At 31.0% G+C, this 21,695-nt stretch overlaps 1 long non-coding RNA gene across 1 annotated transcript; it reads left to right on the top strand.

Moving 5' to 3' along the window:
- Positions 1-13,222: 13,222 nt before the first annotated feature.
- LOC127738515 (uncharacterized) lies at positions 13,223-14,841 on the top strand. The gene is made up of 3 exons (XR_008000093.1): positions 13,223-13,313; positions 13,620-13,708; positions 14,625-14,841. It is a non-coding gene; the product is annotated as an uncharacterized LOC127738515 (long non-coding RNA).
- Positions 14,842-21,695: the final 6,854 nt, after the last annotated feature.

The following is a 21,695-nucleotide window of genomic DNA, read 5'->3' on the forward strand; positions in this document are numbered from 1 at the left end:
GATTGCCTGTTAGTAACTAAAATAGTTTAGAGTTTTGTTACGTATGGGATGTTACAGAACACTATGTGTCAAAGTTTGCAAATCGCTTTAGCTATTGGAATTATAAAATGAGCTTTAATTCTCTAATGCAATCTTAATTGCAGTTTACAATGTAAGATTTATGCCGTTATATGTTTTACCGTAAGTTGGACTTTTGTTATGTTTCAAATTGTTTTAACCTAATTTGTTTTCAGTCCAATTCATTTTTTATTATATTTGTATGTCCCCGCCATAGGCCATGGGGGAATTAAGTGTTACCCTTGACCGTCTTTCCGTCCAGCTTTTCGTTCGTCTTTCCGTGCGTCCCATTTTTTCGTTTCCACACTCTTACTTAAGTTTACCTCCTCCAAATGTTATGAAACTCATACACAATGCTAGGAACTAAAACTAGCAGTTAGAGTTCGAATTTGGGCATTGAGTCATTTAACGTTCTAGAGTTATGCCCCTTTATAACTTGGAAAATTGCAAAGCTTGAGCGAGGGCATTCATGTCCTCAGACACATTCTTATTTGTTGTTTGTTTGTATGTGCCTGTTTTTTTTTTCTGTTTTTGTTATTTCTAATTCACTGTTTTAGGCATTTGTAGTATGAACAAATGAATTTTCTGTAAGGTAGAAATATTGATAAAAACAACCTAGACAAAAGAGAGGTAGAAGATACCAAAGGGATATACAAACTTGTAAGTCGAAGACAAACTGACAACACCTTGGCAAAAAACAAAAACAACACAAAACCACCAAAAAAAAAATAAAATCTGCAATAAGCAACATAAAAAACAAAAGACAGAGCAACACGAACACAACCGAACATCGAGAGATCTAAGGTGCTCCGGCAAGGTAAGCGGATTCTGCTCCATCTAAGGCATCTGTCGTGTAGCTCATGTACGAACAAATTAAAATGGTCAACAACTCGTGATTGCTTCCGTAATTTTTACGAAATGATGCCTATAACTGCATTACTTCGAATCTTTGATTTAAAAGCTTCATTATTTATAAGTAGCAACTTTATCATGGAAATCAAGCAACTATATAGGTGACCGTATGACCTACAATAACCAAAACCCATTCCGTAGAAAACGTTTTAAAAGACCAGAGCATAACAAAATATGAAACATTTCAAAATACGGAACCAAAGGTCCGTTATTTAAAATCCGAGATGTAACTTCATACACCCCAACGTACTGAGACAATTAGACGGAACATCACCTATATCCATATTTCTAATGCGCAGCATTCATTTTTCCTGAAATAGTATTATACTCTTTTTTTCCGAAATTCGATATAAAATATTTGTACATTTATTATTGTTTTATGTTTTTAAAATGCGTTTTTTCATGTATTTTGGCTCGTCGCGATATAGCCTTTTTTTGTGTTGATGCGGCGTAAAGCAATCACCAATCAATCAATCGTGTAGTTTGTCGAGAGACTGGTCTATAAGAGTTTTTTCAAGCATGGTTCTGAATCCCATATTTGACTTCTATGTAAAATAGTACTATTATGGCATTGTTATAATTATCAATAATAAATATGTTCAAATAAACTCTCAAGTGTATTGTGCAATGTTGATTAGGTTTAACAATTTACAGTTAGATCATCATGGTCTATATACTGCTAATCATGCCGCGGTGGCAAAGTACACACTTATGTAACTTGTACTTACTTGTCACCTGTAGATGCCCTTTAGCGCTTTTAATCTCTTCTAAGTTATTGGAAACATTTCTTACAAGTGCAACGCGGTAAAAACCATTCATTGCACAAGACACATTTTTGAATTTTACCATTAGCTTGAATACCGATGATGTAACTTCAAAAACAATTTCCATATCACTATTGTCAATATAAGTTTCGAATACTGATCCATCTTTATTCATCAACATTTTATACAACGAAGTATTCAAACCACCTTCATGATGAAATACTATATAGTCAAAGTTTTCAAACTTAGGTATAGTACATATCATTGTAAGAGGTCCAGAATAAAGTTTTGCCTCTGAAATATTAGTGCATGATAACTCTGAAACGAAAGTGCAACAATTATAAATTTTTCACTCGATCTGGTTAGTACAACAAGGAATGGAAGTATAAATGTTAAGGGTTTCGTTGTGATGGCAGAACATCACTGTAGCCTAATGAAACATATTTGTATTTAAATTACAACTAAGTCCTTTGCACCGATCCATTTATCATTAGACAATTTCGCAGTTTCTTGAATTGGAACAGGTTCAGATTGCATGGTCGAAATTGGAGTGTTACTACGTTTGAAAATTCGTTTGATTGGATTATTTTCTACTTTTCATGTCTTATTAAAGAATTGGAATCTTATAACATGATAATAAATGTAATGGTTACTGTCGGTTATTTCTTTCTATCAAATTTATTATGTGATGGCAATCAGACATCGTTTTAGCTTACGTTACCCTTGGACTAGCAAAAGCTATTTTAAGGTCAGATACGTCTTAAAACTATTTGCTATACTGAAACCAATCAGCATGCAAAGTGAAGCTATAAAAGTCAGTCAGGCTATGGTCCTTCGGGAAAGTGTCCGGATTTCGAACTTATATCATATCAGTAGGTATTATAGGGGTGGGTAGAGTTGGATAATCGGTTGAAATTACCAACCGATTACCTATTACTATCGGTTGACAGCAACCAACCAACTATCGGTTATAATCGCATCATTATATCTTGTCCTTTTTTAAATGAAATCATGCATTCAGACACATTGAACATGTCTAATGCGTATATTCCATATCATTGCAGAGTTTTATATCTTCATATTGGATCTTTTGTTTCCTTTTCATATTTTATTTAGCCATTAAAACAGTGAATCAATAAGAATCCAGATTCAGATTGAACTTATTTTCAATTGTCTTATAATTACAACATTTACCAAATATGACACTAAAAATTTTAAATTTCAATGGTATCATTCACATTATAATTTCAAATACATAGCTGTATCAAAATTTAAATGCTTCTCAGTAAAAAAAAATATCATAGTATAAAAATGTCCTATATACAAAGCGCAAATGTCCTATAAATTGAAGCGCACATGTCCATTAAAAAAAGCGCAAAGTCCTATGAAAAAGCGCAAACCTTTGATTATACATTATACATTAAACTGTTATGTGTTGATAAAAAAAAACCATGCGTTTCAGCAATAACAACATCTGAGCTGTTTATAAGTAGTATATCGTAGGTTCCTAGTATTTCATCGGAAATATTTCTGAACGTCAAAGTTAGTGTTGTACTTTTATCGAAATAAATGGTGATATCTGGATGACCAAGTACAACATTTATTGATCCATTTCTATATACTACTATAGCAAATAAAGGAGCGCTGATATTTCCTCGTAGGATTCCAATTAGATTGTAGTCGTATGCATTGCCAATGGTGCATGTCATAATTTCTGGCCCCAAATATAGATTTGCTGTAACATTTGTGCAATAAAAGACTGGAAAAAAATTGTCTTCAATAATGACATATAATGTATATAAATTGTAAAATTGAGTGGTTTCTTTGAAGTTTATTTTTACATGTAATAATACGTCTTTATATTTCTTTCATTGATAATGTAAACAAAAAGATAAATAGTCATTCAATATCTCACAATTTAAAAAAAAAAGTACTCGTCGTTGACTCGAACATTTTAACATCTTTTCCTTATTAGCACCACCTAGATTTATCATCAATAAGAACAGAATTGTTTCTTAGTTCAGCATCAATTGTTAAAGGAAGATCATTAATTAATATGTTAAGTAGATGTACCCACACTTCTTACGATGTACGATATTAATTTCCAAGATACATTTAGGAAATATTTTGAAAAACATATCTTAAACTAAGAGGCGCAAGGTTCCAAGGGAACATTCAAAACGGAAAGGCCGATGGGATTCTGACAACGCCATAGCAAAAAAAAAAAAAACCAAAGCCAACAAAAATACAAAAAGTACCCTACATATAAAACAAAACACTTAACAACTGGAACCATACCAAAAACTCGGGATGATCCCAGGTACCCCCGAGTAAAGATTTTTTTATGGGCCATTTAAAGTATGGAAACATCATAGTTTTATCTATATATGATAGTTAATGAGCTGTAACGTTTTAAGAGTTTCAATAATTAAAAATCAATTCCACCGATTTATTTAAGATACCAACAAGCACTGAACTCGATAATTATTTGTTATTTCATAAAATGTTTGGATCATGGCAGGATCGGTTACACATTTCGTCGTGTGAATCTTGTAATGATGTATTTCTCATTTGGTAATAGTGGTAAAAACTTACATAAAATTTTAAAGACGCAATATCATAAATATTTGATTGAGATATAAAGCGTCATATTGGAATCAAATGTACGTACATGAAGAGTAACCCTTTGTTTGATTGTGTTGTTTTAATAGTCAAGCAACTTAGATAAAAAAAATTGCTTAACTCACAGGCACTTTGGTCATTGATTCCTCTTTCTTTTCTTTTTTAATTTTTTTTTGTGCTGAAATTTTTTTTATGAACTTATAATATCTTGAAAATTTCTTATTGTTTTTAGTTAATTTGTTCATGTGTTCTTGTTCCTATTCATACGATCTTACAATGACAGTAAGATCGTATGAGTAGGAGCAAAAACACATCAATTTAACGAAAATAAGCAGAATTAAGAAGATTTTTTTTATCTGAAATAATAATTTAAACACTAGGAAAACAGAAAAAAAGATCCATGCTTAAAACTCATGTGATTTCACTTACGGACAAATATCGCCAGTATAAAGGCGATTTGAATTGACTCCAAGAGAATGCAAGACAACAGATACACCAAGATTCAGACAATATGTTAAAGATAAAATAATTCAGATAGTAATTTTTTGTTCAGAGAATGACCTGTGTGATTCTGCAAAGGAATCTGGAATTATATATATATATATATATATATATATATATATATATATATATATATATATAATATCTATAATCCCTATAGATGGATGAAAGCGCTAGACACTAAAAGACATTTTGACGCACTTTCTATTGTTCGATAACTTGGCAGGAAATAACGTATGTAAAGGGCAAATAATTCGTGTAAGTAACTTTGTAAGTTATAGCATCATCAACTCGGGCCCGGTCAAAAGGAACATACGGGAAAATAGTGCATCTTAAAAACAAAATAGTTCATATTCATAGGTGTAATTAACAATTTATGAAGAAGATATATTGGTACCGTATAATTTGGAAAAAAAAATGAATTAAATCTAAAATGGAGGGCATATAAAGCCTGGTTTTCAGATTTAAGTACCTGGTTTAGTATACCCAATTGAAATCAATGGGGCCAAAAATAGATGGTATGCGTCTTACTAAACTTTTATTACACAAACTGACCAGAAATAGGGAGAATGATGTTGCACACATAAAAAAGTCATCTCTGTTTAATTTTTTTGATTCAAGTCATTGTTGAGTTTTTTTGTAGACGAAAAGCCTGTCTGGCGTACAAAATTAAATACTGGCATCTATGATAAGTTGATTATAAATATTTTATAATCTGCAAGAACTTTGAAATTGTAGAATTGTATCCTTCCTTAAAGTTTCCTTTGCCAACAAAGGTCTCGATGCCATTAACTTGGGCAATATTCTTCATCATTAATCAGTTCACTCGAAAATACCTCCTCATTTTAAAGATCAGAGTGATCCTATAATTTCTTATACCTATACCAAACCAATTGTATCTAACATTTTTAAGTACAAACACGTGTTGCAGGATCTCGATATTGACGACTTCAAGTTTAAACCTTATGATTGCAGATGTGCTAGTTCCCCATTCATATATAAATCGGCTGGCCACGTTATTACTGGTGACCTAAACATTGTCAATAACACTTCTCTGCAAAATGTGTTCTCCAAAGGCTCGAAATATCGTGAGCCTAAATCCATCAATTTGAAATACAACTTCAAAATACTGATGGATTCAGTCGAAGATTATTCCAGGCAATGGATTAAACACGGGAAAGAAGACGTCGATACTCTTTCAGAAAAGATTAAGGCTGTGGGGTCGTTGATACAAATCAGAATTAAGAAACTGAATGGGTCTATGAATACCCATGCTACATCAATCTTTATAGACCGAATTTAGTGTTTCTTCTGATACTTCCTCCATGACAAATATGTTGTTGTCCCCGCAGATAAAGCCCAAATTGAAACAACATCGTTTTTGTGTGTAAATCACATTACATAAACTGCTTGATAATTGAATTAGGTATTGATAATTCACTTGGAAACTCAACATATACGCCTACGGCACTTACCATAGAAGAAATCCTGGATAATCATAGGTCTGTTCTATGTTCCTTTGGAATTTCAACCAAATGTGAAGAACTGGATTTTATTCATTGTATTGGATACCTATACTACATAAGTGTCCTTACAAACAACATTATATTGCTGGGTTTTCCAAGTGCTCCACGATACTTCTTTCTAAATTATTAACATTAATCTTATCAGCAATCAAAGCCGGGCTAAAAAGTTATTATGAAACTGCTTATTCTAGAGATGGCGTGAATCAGATGTGGATACTTAAAATATCCAAAGATCTTTTAGAGTGCATTCAATCTAAGACTCTTTCATATTGCGATAGTATTTAAAACACTTGACTTTTCTACACTTTACACAAGTATTCCCTATTCCAAACTAAAAGACAAATTGAAAGAGTTGGTCCTGCCTTGATTTTAAAAAAGAATGGCCAACGTAGATACAAATATCTTGTCTGTAAAAAATCACTCTAATTCAAACAAAAAAATCTCCAAAACTGACATTATCAAGATGATTGATTTCTTGATTGACAACATATTTGTTACGTTTGAAGTACGTGTTTTTCAACAAACAATCGATATTTTCATGAGAACAAACTGTGCCCCTCTTCTTGCCGTCTTGTTTCTTTATTCTCATGAGGCTGACTTCATATAGAAACTTCTTAGGAAGAAAGAAAAGACGTTAGCAGTATCCTTTAACTTAACTTTTCGCTATATAGATGATGTGTTCTCACTAAATAATTCAAAATTTGGTGCCTATGTTGAACGCATTTATCCCATCGAACTTGAAATAAAGGATACAATAGATACAGTCAAGTCTGCCTCATATCTAGACTTACGTCTAGAAATTGACAATGAGGGTCGGTTAAAAACAAAACTTTACTACAAAAGATATGAAGTTAGCTTCCCAATTGTGAACTTTCCATATCTATGTAGCATTATTCCAGCAGCGCCTGCATACGGAGTATATATTTCCCAGTTGATACGATATTTCAAGGCTTGTATTTCCTCTCATGATTTTCTTGATAGAGGGTTGCTGCTCACAATGAAGCTATTAAACCAAGAATTTCAAGTGGTAAGTTGAAATTATCCCTTCGTAAATTTTACAGACGCCATCACGAGTTGGTTGGCCGTTATGGCATATCCATTTCTCAAATGATAGTGGATAATGTTCCAAATGTCGTAACTACAATCCCATCCCTTTTCCCTCGAATGAGACCTGCTGAATTACTTATTAACGGGTTTTTACTAACATAAGCAATCTGACGGGTGCCAAATGTGGAGCAGGATCTGCCTACCTTTCTGGAGCAACTGAGACCATCCCCCCCCCCCCCTTCCCCGCTTTCTTTAGATTTCTATGTTGTGAGGTGTATACTGTTGTTTGTCTATTTGTATTTTTTTTTTTTTGGCCATGGCGTTGTCTGTTTATTTTCGATTTATTCGTTTGGATGTCTCTTTGGTATCTTTCGAGAGAGAGAGAGAGAGAGAGAGAGAGAGAGAGAGAGAGAGAGAGAGAGAGAGAGAAAGAGAGATTACCATTTAGTGTTTCTTCTGTTACTAATGATGTAGAAGGTCCAGATGAAACAGTCTGCGACATTTTAGTTGATGGTTCGGTAAATGACGATATATATTCTTTTGTTGCAGGAAAATTCGTTTTTTCTCTTGTCGTGGCAATAGCTGTAACAACCAAAACTGTACCTATTAAAATACAGGCAATACTAACGACACTTGGTGAGTCAGTACGACATGAATTCGACCGCATGTAGAATTTTGTTCAAAATATGTCATTCAAGCATCTAGAACAATACGCGAACTATATGTGTTACCACCAAAAAAATTTCAAAACAAAAAACACAGAAAAAAAGCTTCAGAAACTCCGAAAAAACGGAACTGAAATGAATCGCACTGTTCACGTTACTTTTGTCAATATGCTGTCATAGTTGGTAATACGGATTAAAACGTTTAAACCCGCTGCAATTGTTTGCACCTGTTCTAAGTCAGGATTCTGATGTTCAGTAGTTGTCGTTTGTTGATGTGGTTCATAAGTGTTTCTCGTTTCTCGTTTTTTATATAGATTAGACCGTTGGTTTCCCCGTTTTAATGGTTTTACACTAGTAATTTTTGGGGCCCTAGTTTATAGCTTGCTGTTCGGAGTGAGCCAAGGCTCCGTGTTGAAGACCGTACTTTGACCTTTAATGGTTTACTTTTATAAATTGTGACTTGGATGGAGAGTTGTCTCATTGGCACTCATACCACATCTTCTTATATCTATATAATAAGAATAGTTAGATATATGTATATTATCTCTTGTTCATTACTCAAGACATAAAACTTCGGTATATAATAAAACGAAGAGCATATAAAAAAGGAAGCAATACAGAACATATTAAGTACAAGAAAAACAGACATCTTTGCAAAAAAGAAAAAGGACGAAAAGACAAACAGCAATTCGCAGAACGCTACACGGAAAACTAAACATTTACCGAGAAACACGAACCCCAACGAAAACAGACAGTAAATATTTTAAAATATTTATATATATAAGCTTACAATAACACACGCACAAATCTAATGTATATTCTATAAAATACACAAGTTGGGGGATATTGTATTAGGAACTATATCATAAAATAAAAGTAGAAGCTAGTTTACACATAAGCCAGCGAAATACGGAATTGTGTAAAACAAAAATATCTAAACGCCAGACAGGGTCCATTACATGAATTGTGATGCATCTTTTGGATAAATAACTCAGATAATTTATGATTTCATATCATTCAGTTAATGAAAAAAGTTCGAAAAATTCTTTGGTTTAATGATACTTATTCTATATATAGACTGTTGTACTGTGCAAAATTATCGCCCTTTTGTCATGCACTTTTTTAAATATTTATATAACATTCCAATTTCGAAACCTTACTGGTTTTTTTTCACCTTGAATCATTCCCTGCCTCATGAATAACTAATTTAGCATTCACTGTTGTTATTTGAATGTTTATTATATCAAACGGTAATCTTTCGAACATATGCCGTATAGGTCCGCTTCGAACACAATTCCAAAATTTATTCATTATTTATAATAAGATTTTCATTCAGGTTATATATTTTTTGCAATTATTTATGTCCTCCTTATCGCTGAGGATTAACAAGACTGCAATACGTTTAAATCTCCAATAAACCACGGCCACAGTAAAATATTTCTGATATTATTTATTACATTAAATGCTGTATGTAAAACTGGGAGCAGAATAAAAAAGGAAAAAACCAATTTTCCTCTTTTTTCCCTTCAATTTCTGACAAGTGCAATTAGAGGCTAAATTTGGACCAGAATGTAATAAATTTATTCTATAAACCATGTATTTGAGTAAAAAAGATGAAAAACGAAGACAATTCTGTTATATTAGTATTTATTTGTTACATTTCAAAATAAATTTATACTGAATTCTACACTTAGCTGTACATTTTCAGTCAACTCTCTGTAAAGGATGCAACATAGAATAAATTTATTATGAATGCATGGTGCTTTCTGTATATGATAATTTATAAAATAAATTTATTTTATAGAGCCCTTATATCTATTATTAGTTCGAGAAAAACAGAATAAGTTTATTCTACTTGTAATGTGATGCATGACTATATAACATAAATTTATTTTGAAAGTAAAGTTATCTGTATGGTGAGGCTAAAATACAGAATAAATTTATTCTACATTCAATGTGATTTATGATTATAATAATATATGAAATAAATTTATTTTATAGAGCCTTAACATCTATTATAAGTTCGAGAAAAACATAGAATAAATTTATTCTACATTCAATGTGATTTATGATTATAATAATATATAAAATAAATTCATTTTGAAAGTCCAGTAATCTATATGGTGAGGCTGAGACACAGAATAAATTTATTCTACACTCTAAGTGATTTAAAATTTATGATTATAATAATATATAGAATAAATTTGTTTTGAAAGTAAAGTTATTTGTATGGTGAGGCTGAGACATAGAATAAATTTATTCTACATTCAATGTGATTTTTGTTTTATATAATAATATATAAAATAAATTTATTATGAAAGTACAGTAATTATGTTAAGGTTGAGACACAGAATAAATTTATTCTACATTGAAATTGCTTTATGATTATTGTGATATAAATGAAATAAACTTTATTTGGAAAATCCTTTGAAATGTTTATCTTTTTTGCAACATAGGATGTTTTAATAATTGTGAATTTTGATAGTATTAAATATATTCACAAAATAATTAAATAAGTACATTTAGGAAACAGAAAATAATTACTCCATCAATGTTTCAACCATGATTAAAATAAAAAAAACAGGATGGTATAGTGATTTATAAAAGTACTCGACATGATTAAACTTAAAAAAATTTAAAAGAAAATTCCAACGGTGTTATTTATTACAGTCATGACAGTCAAACTGATAAAGAATGTTTTGTTCATGATCATGAATTATACCTTTTTTCCGCTGTCATTTTTAATACTATTAAATATTCCAAAATGATTGCAATTATGATTATGTCCAATTTATCTTATCACAAATATTCTAGAGGAACAGTTCAGAAAGCATGTAAAACAAACGTAATGCTATATGGCCAAAAATCAATTTCCTTATTGTTTCGATTTATCATGTGATGGCATACAAACATTTTAAAAAATACATCAATTTGAAAGTCATTTGTGTTGTCTTATATAATCCTGAACATTTTGTTTAATGTTTTGTCAATGGTCATCTGTTGGAAATTTCTGGGGTTTTTTTTCACACAAGTCTGTCTTCGTTATAATGTATTTGGTATCAATCGTTTGGACATCTGATCTTTTAATGATATAGCTGGAATTTTTCATCTTTAAACTCTTCTTAACTTTTCCAACAATTGTCTTTGTAAATGTCAGCTTTGTATCTTCTAATATTCCCAAATACATGTTTCCATTATTTCGTTCAACCAAAGCTATCCTCTTGTGGATAGTTGTCTTGTTGGCAACCATACCACATCTCCTTATTTTATGTATATGTTTCTTTATTCTACATTGGCTAGAGGTATAGGGGGAGGGTTGAGATCTCACAAAACATGTTTAATCCCGCCGCATTTTGCGCCTGTCCCAAGTCAGGAGCGTCTGGCCTTTGTTAGTCAGTATGTTTTTTTAATTTTAGTTCATTTATATGTTTTGGAGTTTAGTATGACGTCCATTTTCACTGAACTAGCACACAATTTTATTTAGGGGCCAGCTGAGGACCACCTCCAGGTGCGGGATTTTCTCGCTGCATTGAAGACCCATTGGTGGCCTTCAGCTGTTGTCTGCTCTTTGGTCGGGTTGTTGTCTCTTTGACATATTCCCCATTTCCATTCTCAATCTTATATATATTTCTTATATCATGAGTATTAAATTTGCAGTAACGCTTACTATGGACGTATGTTGCACTGCATTATCATATTCCTTGCCTAAAATGAGACCTGGGGACAAAATACGTGCAAGTCGGTTATTTTAATATCTTAATATTTTCATACACGGATGTATGCATTTCACTTGATACGGTCCTCTGAATTAAACAGTTAAACTATGATTAAACAGTTTAAATCAATCAATCAATACAGTTCACTTCCTTTATCAAATGAGTGCAGCTTTTCAAACTTCTTTTTCATCTCAGTTTATTTTGGCACCTCCTGCAGGAATGATAAATTTCACTACCATTGAGTAATACCATTGTCTGACTTTTCTCTTGAAGAAAAATAGTAAAATTGTAGGCTTTAGTATATACCGGTATATCATGTAAATGTATATTGCACGGACCGAAAAGCACAGCATTTATTATTAAATGTTGTGAAAGATCAAACTCTGGAAGAAAAATAGTGTAAGTCCAGCATAAGTATAAACATATATACTGGCTTCAGCCATAGTTATTTTAACCATTGGTTACGATGTTTTTATTTGTAAAAGGTTGAATTGAATTAACAAAATGTAAATGTTCAAACATGAGATAAATTTACTGCTTATAGACCATTATTAACACATGACATAGGCAAATTCTCTTTTTTCTTATAGTGCTATAATCTGGATAATGCACAGTAAAGGTGTGCATTAACTACCTCAGATATACTGCACTGTTCAAATGAACTCTTATCTTCAGGGGCGGATCCAGTTTTTTTTCAAAGGCATAGGGGTGTTATTCCATAAAAATAAGTTTGTCAATTTTAGGATTAAACTTAATTTATTTTCCAATCAAAAAAAAAAGAGGGGGGGGGGTAAGTAAACTTTTTTTAAAACATTAAATTTCACAATCTTTGTTAATGGAAGAATAAATGTTCTTAGAAAGGTATCTCTATCTTCAGAGTTTTATATGAAAATTATTTTATTTTGTCCGTCTGGCAGGTTTTAATTGACTTCGACCTCATTTTCATAGTTTATTTGACAGTTTTTAGTTGTGTGGTTGGAACAATTTCTCGAGCATTATAAGCAATAGGTCAATTATATGTAGTGTATGGAACAATTGTGAGGTGCCTGTCTGTTGGTCGGTGTTTACATGACCTTGACCTCATTTTAAAGGTTCATTGATCAATGTTTAGATTTTGTGGTTAGATCTGTTTCTCATGTTCTATAAGCAATATGACAACTATAGTTGGTTCATTGATAATGTTAAGTTTATGTGATAATTGTAGTAAATCCTCCATATTACAGACTTTCAACATGAATTCAATGATAAGTAAATCAAAGGCGAGACATGTGCACTCTTACTTTGGTTATAAAATGTTTAAAGTGTTGATTAAAGTACATGTACCTAAATTTCAATATATTTTTGTTTCAGAGTGCTTAAGGAGCATCCTTAACATTTTGAGAGAAAAATGAAGATTTTGTTGAAGGGGGAAAATGTGTTTGGTACATTACTCACATGTTTGCCTGAAGAAGCTGCTGTTCCTTTGGAAACATGTCTTACTTGTTTTCTGATATGATAAATGGGGTAAGTAAACGTATTTTTAACACCAGTCATGTGTTTAAGACTTTATTAAACCTGTTTTTGTTATTTGTGTCTTCAGTTCGCTGTCACCATGACATATACCATTCATCTATTTTAAGACTCGATGATTGATTGATTGATTGGTTATGACTGGCTTAATGTCCAATGGCAAATATTTCATGCATATTCAGGAAGTTGGGAATGATACATGCCAATACTGATAATAATAAAGGAATATGCTTGTTCTTTATTCTTAAAAACAATAACAGATTAATTGATCCTGCATTAAACTTCAAATATTTCTTGTAGAGTGAGAAAATTGTTTTGAAACACCAGCAAAAAAGACTAGATTGTCATTCAGTCCTGACCCCATACAGTGTCTCTGCAGATGAAGATAGGTATGTAAGAATGAGGTTTTAATTTGATATATTTTTTACTTTTAAATTGTAAAAGTGTGATTAGTAAAAAAAATATTTCAGATTTATTGTGTATTAAAACAACATTGCAAATTGTTTGTTTTGCCTTTTTGTCTCTGTCTGTTAAACTTTAGTTTAAATTTTTTTTGGATCAACTTTTGCAACATTCAAACATATTATACATAACATAATTGAAAATTTTAAGACACATTTATGAACGTTTTTCGACGATTTTAATGTGCTACCTATACAAATGTTCAATTATTTTGAAAGAATTCAATCAGTTATATTTCTGAAAATAAAAGAGATAAAGGTATTATCATACCCATTTACTGTTCCCTGACCTTAACATTACTTTTAATTAATGTACATAAGGATTTGACTGCAAGGGGTTTATTACATATAACAATCAATATATTAAGCTCATATGGGGTTGCTGGATGAACAAACGGATGCAAAGACTAAAAACAATAATGCCCCACTACCAGGGTTGGACATTAGAGGGTATCTGATTGCTCAGGACAAATGAAATCAAAAAAGGGGGGATAACGCATATATATATATATACAGCTTCAATTAGTTCTCTCTCTAGCAATTATAAAATCATCTTATCAGCCAATACTAAGAATATTATCTTGCTGTATCCAGAGGCAAGACTATAAACTACAATAAAGAGAGTGAATAATAAAATAAACAAAATAGACATCATAATTAAGATAAAAAAAAGACAGAAAGTTTTTTGACAGTTTCCTCATCATAGATTATAAATTTTGGTATGATAACTAAAAATATTAACAAAATAGCTATTTCGATATATTTATTTATATCGTATACTCAAAAGGAAAACATTTTTTTTTCATATTTGAAATTGTTGAAAATTTATCGTTATTTCTTTCAGATCAGGCCAATCCAGAAACAAGAAAAGGGACAATTTTTAGCACGTTCATCTATGGAGACATGTATCTAAAAAAGCAGATTTTTTTCAGTTTTAGTAGAACTTGTTGAACTTTTACTATTTTTAAACTGTTTATTTTACATTTATATGTTGATATTTTGTTTTTTAAAATTGCTGTATTTCTTTCATCTTGCTATTCAGTCCCACATAACAAAATATGCTGAAATTATTATTTCCATATTTTATAGAAGTGTCCTTTTGCATTGTTGATAGCAGTAAATATATTTTGTCTTAAGTTAGGTTTTAAAAACATTCACATCCCAACTCCAAATAAAATACATTTTTATGAATGTTACATGTAAATAGACATGAAAGATAGAATTGTATATGGAAAAAATGTATCACGTGAACATATTGAATATTATCAAAAGCACTGCTGACATAAAATAAATTTATTGTATGTAGTAGACAGTCCTACAGATCAGTGTATTTTTACCTGAAGACATTTTATATATTTTTATAACCAGAAATAGTGTGAGTGTAGAATAAATTTATTCTTTGTCTCAACCTTAACGTAATTACTGTACTTTCATAATAAATTTATTTTATATATTTTTATATTCATAAATTTTAAATCACTTAGAGTGTAGAATAAATTTATTCTGTGTCTCAGCCTCACCATGCAGATTACTGTACTTTCATAATAAATTTATTTTATATATTATTATATTAAACAAAAATCACATTGAATGTAGAATAAATTTATTCTGTGTATTAACCTCACCATACAGATAACTTTACTTTCGAAATAAATTTATTTTATATATCATTATAATCATAAATTTTAAATCACTTAGAGTGTAGAATAAATTTATTCTGTGTCTCAGCCTCACCATATAGAATACTGGACTTTCAAAATAAATTTATTTTATATATTATTATAATCATAAATCACATTGAATGTAGAATAAATTTATTCTGTATCTCAGCCTCACCATACAGATAACTTTCCTTTCAAAATACATGTAAATTTATTTTATATATTATTATAGTCATGCGTCACATTGAATGTAGAATAAACTTATTCTGTTTTAAAAATTTCTAGAACTAATAATAGGTATTAAGGCTCTATAAAATAAATTTATTTTATAAATTATCATAAATACAGAAAAGCACCATGCATTTAGAATAAATTTATTCTATGTTGCATCCTTTACAGAGAGTTGACTGAAAATGTACAGCTAAGTGTAGAATTCAGTATAAATTTATTTTGAAATGTAACAAATAAATACTTATATAAAAGAATTGTCTTCGTTTTTCATCTTTTTTACTCAAATACATGGGTTATAGAATAAATTTATTACATTCTGGTCCAAATTTAGCCCCTAATTGCACTTGTCAGAAAATAGAGGGAAAAAAGAGGAAAATTGGTTTTTTCCTTTTTTATTCTGCTCCCAGTTGTAAGTACGAAGTATGATATGTTCATACTACTATTTGTTAATGTATATATAAAACATATAACAACTATTTTTATAAGTTAATAAGGGTGTTAAAGTTACAATATATATATATATATATATATATATACACAAGTCTAAATTGAAAACAACGTTCAAACCTATGATTGCGTTGGATAAAAACCGCAATTTTTATACGTGTGCATGCAAAACAAATTTCTTTTTAGAGGGGTCTAAATACAGCACAAACAACATTTTCCAAAAGACCAAAAAAGTGAAAAGGTATATTTTAACAAAACGAATTTGACTAACAGGTCAAACAACAAATGTTCTTAAACCCATATATATATATACATCAATTAATATTCATTTGCTCACTCATTTTCAAATCTAACAAGAAAGAGAGAGAGAGAAAAAGAGAAAATAAGAAAGAGGGAGAGAGAGAATTTACCATTCGATTGTGTTTCTTCTGCTACAGCTGTTATATCTAATGATGTAACAGGTACTGATGAAACAGTCTCCAGCATTTTAGTTGATGGTACAATAAATGCAGTTATTTGGTCTGACGATGATGATAAATTCGTTTCTTCTCTTGTCGCTGTAATTGATGTCGTTGTTGCAAATGATTCTGTTAACAAAAAACAACAACAATAAAAATGATAAAAAAAATATGATATTATATAAGAAAAAAAATTAAACAATTAAAAGTGAGAAGGTATCAACAGATAGAGAGAACGAGAGAGAGAGTTTACCATTGATCTGTGTTTCTCTTGATACATTGTTCTCCTCTAAAGCGCTCACAATATCCTTTAAGAAACTTAACTGGTCTGTCCAACTTTTTCGCGTAATGCTTTTTCTACATGATTTAAAGCTTTCCATTATCCTGCTGTCCTATTTCTAATTAAAATCTCTGATTCTTTTAACGCATAATACAATACAGAAAATATTAAATTTATCTTTGATCTTTTGAACCTTAAAATTTTAAAAACAACAAACAACTAAAAATAAAAGAAGCCAAGAATAACTTTTATAATGAATCTTAATATACATGTCACGGACTAAATGAGACCGTTAAGTTCTAAAAAGCAGTAAATTGGTCATGTCAAAGATGTTGTTGAAATTTTGCAAATAATTTTTTTTTTTGCTGACCTGTAACTGAAAAAAAGAACAAAATAATTCATGTACATGCAACTGTTATACTTGCTAAAATATGATTATCTTAAAATTCTTATATTAACCAACATTTGTATAGAATGTACATAACATCTATCAAAACTCTCTCAAATTGATCTTTAAACCAAGTCCATAGATGTTTCTTAACAATCGTTGGCGACATCGCATTTTGGGTATACACCAGTCAAAGTGGTGTTCCTTGGTTGAAAAATACTCAAGAAACGTTGTAAAAAGCGTAAAGTTGTCTTGTAGTTATTCGACGGTTTTCACTATGAACATGGTAACATATTAGTTTATAAATAAAATCGAGGTCGAGTGTGTTTTGATATTCAAGAAAAATATATGTATTAACATAAAATTATATTGTTTTTGGTTTTTTTTAGATTTGATGATTACATGAAAAGCAATTTTCGGAAAGTTGTTATAACGATTATATGTGCTTTCTGTGCAAACGTACATTTGTAATGAAAGAATTCAGAAAGTGATATGAAAATTAAAGATATTTGTTCTTTCTTTTTAAATGTTTAGTTTAACATACTCAAGGATTTGTATAGTTATGCGCTATACATACTTCAGTTATATGCAAAATCTAGCAAAAGTCCGTGACGTGACCTGACCTTAATTGCTTAACTCATTTTAATTTTTTAAATTATGTGAAATATGTTTTGTAATTAAGAAGCTCTTTTTATACAATAAAAGGTACTATATTGTTATCAATGTACCGCAAGAACACAGACCTAGATTTTTGTTAAATAAAGCATTCTGCTTTTAATAAAATCTTGTGAACTCTGAAAACAAACCTTTCTGCGAGTCTTCGTTTACCAAAATATAGATGGTAGTTCCAAAAGCCATTGCAATTGCACTTCCTACCAGCAATACAGCTAACAGACATCTTTGCTTCCAAGATAAGCACACAGCTTGTTTATGAATGGGTTTTAAAGTTCTTTTCGTATTTTCTTCGGTATGAAATGCTTTTTCTTCCTACGTGTATAAAACAAAAAATATCATACATACGATCATAATCTGATGTATCTCTTTGTATACCTATTCATTTGGATTCATTTCAATTTAATAATGATCAATTTGTTTATTTTATTAAGTCCTTGAAACTAAATTTTGAACTGAACTGAACACATGAACACATAATCACATTTTCACCAGTCTCATAGGTTGTCTCATTGAAGAATGTTCTTCCTGAAAACAAGGAGTTGGGGGTTCGATTTCAGAAAGTACATGTACTAAACTAAACACTAACTACAACTCTTACTTGCTTTGAAAATACAAAGAGAAACTTGTAAACTTGGTTTCAAAATAATGTGTCTGTGTAACATGATATACCTATCTGATAATTGAAGAATTATTAGTAAGAACAAAAAACATATGTTCGTCTAGTATAACTATGGTCTATATTATTGTAATATAACATCACATTTAAATATCATCGTTGTGTAGATATAAGTCAGTCACTTATATTACTATTTTATCCTGTCCCAAGATTTTCTGTTCAATGATAAGGCGTACACAAAACATTTTTTTTTAGCATTTGAATTTACAGAGTAATATACCTAGAGCAATGCATAACAGTTAGTTCACGTAAACTAGAGCAACGCGTAACATAAAGTTGAATTTTTGAAACGTCGTTTTTACGTCATGCCGGCTAAACAAATTGGACCTCGTTATTTTAGTAGCATTGATTCTTGATAACTTCGGACAGTCGAGTTCATTACAAATGTAAGGGATGTCGTTTATTTCGATTAAGCGTAAACATTTTCAAACGTGCAATAGTTGCAACGCGTTGCTCCAATGAACGCGACGGATCTGTTACATCTGTACATATATAACTAATATAGGACAATGGTGTTATTTAAAAATTACACGATTTCATGCCATTTTGTATTTTAAATAACATAATTAATATTACCAATAATTAACAATATCCGGGGGTCGAACGCGATACCGATACCTAAAGTATATGTCAGATGTAGTGTCCGGTTATAGTTAATTGTTACTTTCTGTAAATCCCTCCTCTATCAGGAGAACCTGGAATTTTTCCAGTGGATGTTTTATATCTATGTTACACTATAGTACACTATTTAGCAAGTCTGTTTTCTTCCATTTCAATACCACTATTAATTTTGGTTGATTAGTTGAAAAATTAAGTAAGTTTATTGTAGTCAGAAAACCTGGACGGATTCAAACAGAAAGATTTTGAAATCAGAGACATCTATGCACCTTACAATCAGATGACAATACGAATACCTAAAATCCAGGCTAAAAATAAGGCATATGTACTTTAATTCAGTCACGGACCCGCCATGTCGCGAGTGTGTTCTAGTATTTTTTAAAAGAATAAAGAGGTGTGGTATGATTGCCAATGAAACAACTTTTCATCAGAAATCATGCAACTATGACTTACCCTACGTCCTTCATCAATAAGCAAAGCCCAAACCGCATATTTAGCTATAACGACATGACAACTGTTAAACAATCCAAACGAAAAACTAAAGGACTTATTTATGTACAAAAGTATTAAAGACAAACAAAGATGATATACTGCAACACACGACAACCAAGGAATAACAGGTTCCAGACTTGGGACAGGACCATACAGAATGTTTCCAAAAACCCCTCCCCTTACCAGGGACAGTGGTGTAACAGCACACCAAAAAAAAAGCAGTTGAAAAAGAGTTCGACTAGTCAGACCGAAACAAAACAGACTTAAAGAATAAACAAAAGCTTTCTAACTGTTAAAATTTGCTCTTATTAGACCAATTAACATCATCGTCTGTAGCTGTTATATTATTTAAGAGATTCAGCTGCTGAAGAAATGTGAGGTGTCATCTGACGTTTTTGAATATCTGTCCTATGAATTGTTCCGATTCATTGTGCGGAATTGGCTTTACGTCAGGTCTATTTTTATTGCATCAGCTTTTCAACGATGGTATTGGTTTTTCATTTTCAAGAATGTTGGCCTCGAAAATCCCTAGAATGACATTAATTTTAAATTGCGCAACTGGTACAGAGAATATGTACTGCTATTAAACCAAATTAAATCAGACAATTAAGCGTGGTTGGTGCAGAAAATTCCAAAAGCCAGGAATAGGATGACAGGTTTTTGTATTTTATCTAGTTTCAAACCAAGTTTCATCGCGTTTCTCTAGCGTACGCACACAAAGTGTAACGTGTTGCTCTAGAGTACGCAAACAAACTGAAAGATTGCGTGTTGCTCTTGTGTACGCAAACCAATAGCTGTACGTTGCTATAGCGAACGTGTCTAAAATTACATTATGACCCTAATGATCCCTCATAGGCATAAAGATTAGTATTTTTTTAATAAACTTATTTAATGAAAAAATTTCATGTTATGATTTCGATTTTTTCAAAAAGCAATTTTTTTTTATATTTGAACCAGTTAAAACTGTCCTATAATAAACGTAAAAAATTTGGTAAAATTTGGCGATAAAATAAAATTCAATGTACCTGTAATGAAATGATCCGAACAATATTCGAAATTTAGAAAAGTAATAAATCAAATAATATGAATATGAATTTGAATTCGATTTCAATATATTAAAAGCAAAATTGCCGTAGTTGTCTTAGTTTAATTATTTAGCAATAATTGTGTTATACTCATATATCACCTATGTGCATTAAACACGAGGAGAGCTTTGCCCGTGAACCATCTTTTAAAGTACACGAAAGGATGTAGAATGTATTTCATTAAGTAAGATTTGGTGAATTATAACAAAGTATGTTGGCGTGATATTCCAAATGTCGCTGAAACAAATATATATTATTATATATTCAGATAGATTTGCTTACATTGTTTGGATGTGCTGTTTCTTTAACGTCCGAATGTTTGTCACTTTCAAATATAAAAGCCTGGTTATAATTTGACGAAGCTGAATCATCTATTTCAGCATAAATGTTTTCATTCAGACGAATTGAATCCAAAGCTATAATATCTCGCTCCCTTATATGACCATTTGTATTTTTAATCCGCAAATCGTTTTTGGTTCTGGTCAAATCATTCAGTTCAAATCTCTCAGTATCCGGACGTTGATTTGTCTTGACAGATCCATAGAGCTTTAAATAGTCATAATAATCACTTCCAATATTTTCTTTGTTTACCTCAGGTAGCTCTAAATATCCATGATAGGGTTGATTATTGTCACTGGTTTCTTGGGATATCCTGTCATACTGATGGTTGAAATCAACGCCAATGTCATTTACGTTAAGCTTTTGGTACAAAGGACGATTTGCAGTATTTCTAACACGTCCTAATTGAGAATTATCATCATAATAATCAGTCATTACTGTGCTACCCTCTCCTGTATTTGAGGATTCCATGACCTGTTTTCTGACTCCTTAATTATCCCTTTCGAAATACTAATATTATATGGCAATTTTGCAATGTAATATCCATAAGAATAGTGCTTTAGCA

This window comes from Mytilus californianus, unplaced genomic scaffold, assembly GCF_021869535.1.
Source record: "Mytilus californianus isolate M0D057914Y unplaced genomic scaffold, xbMytCali1.0.p SCAF_4, whole genome shotgun sequence".
In the NCBI taxonomy this organism is placed as follows: Eukaryota; Metazoa; Mollusca; class Bivalvia; order Mytilida; family Mytilidae; genus Mytilus; species Mytilus californianus.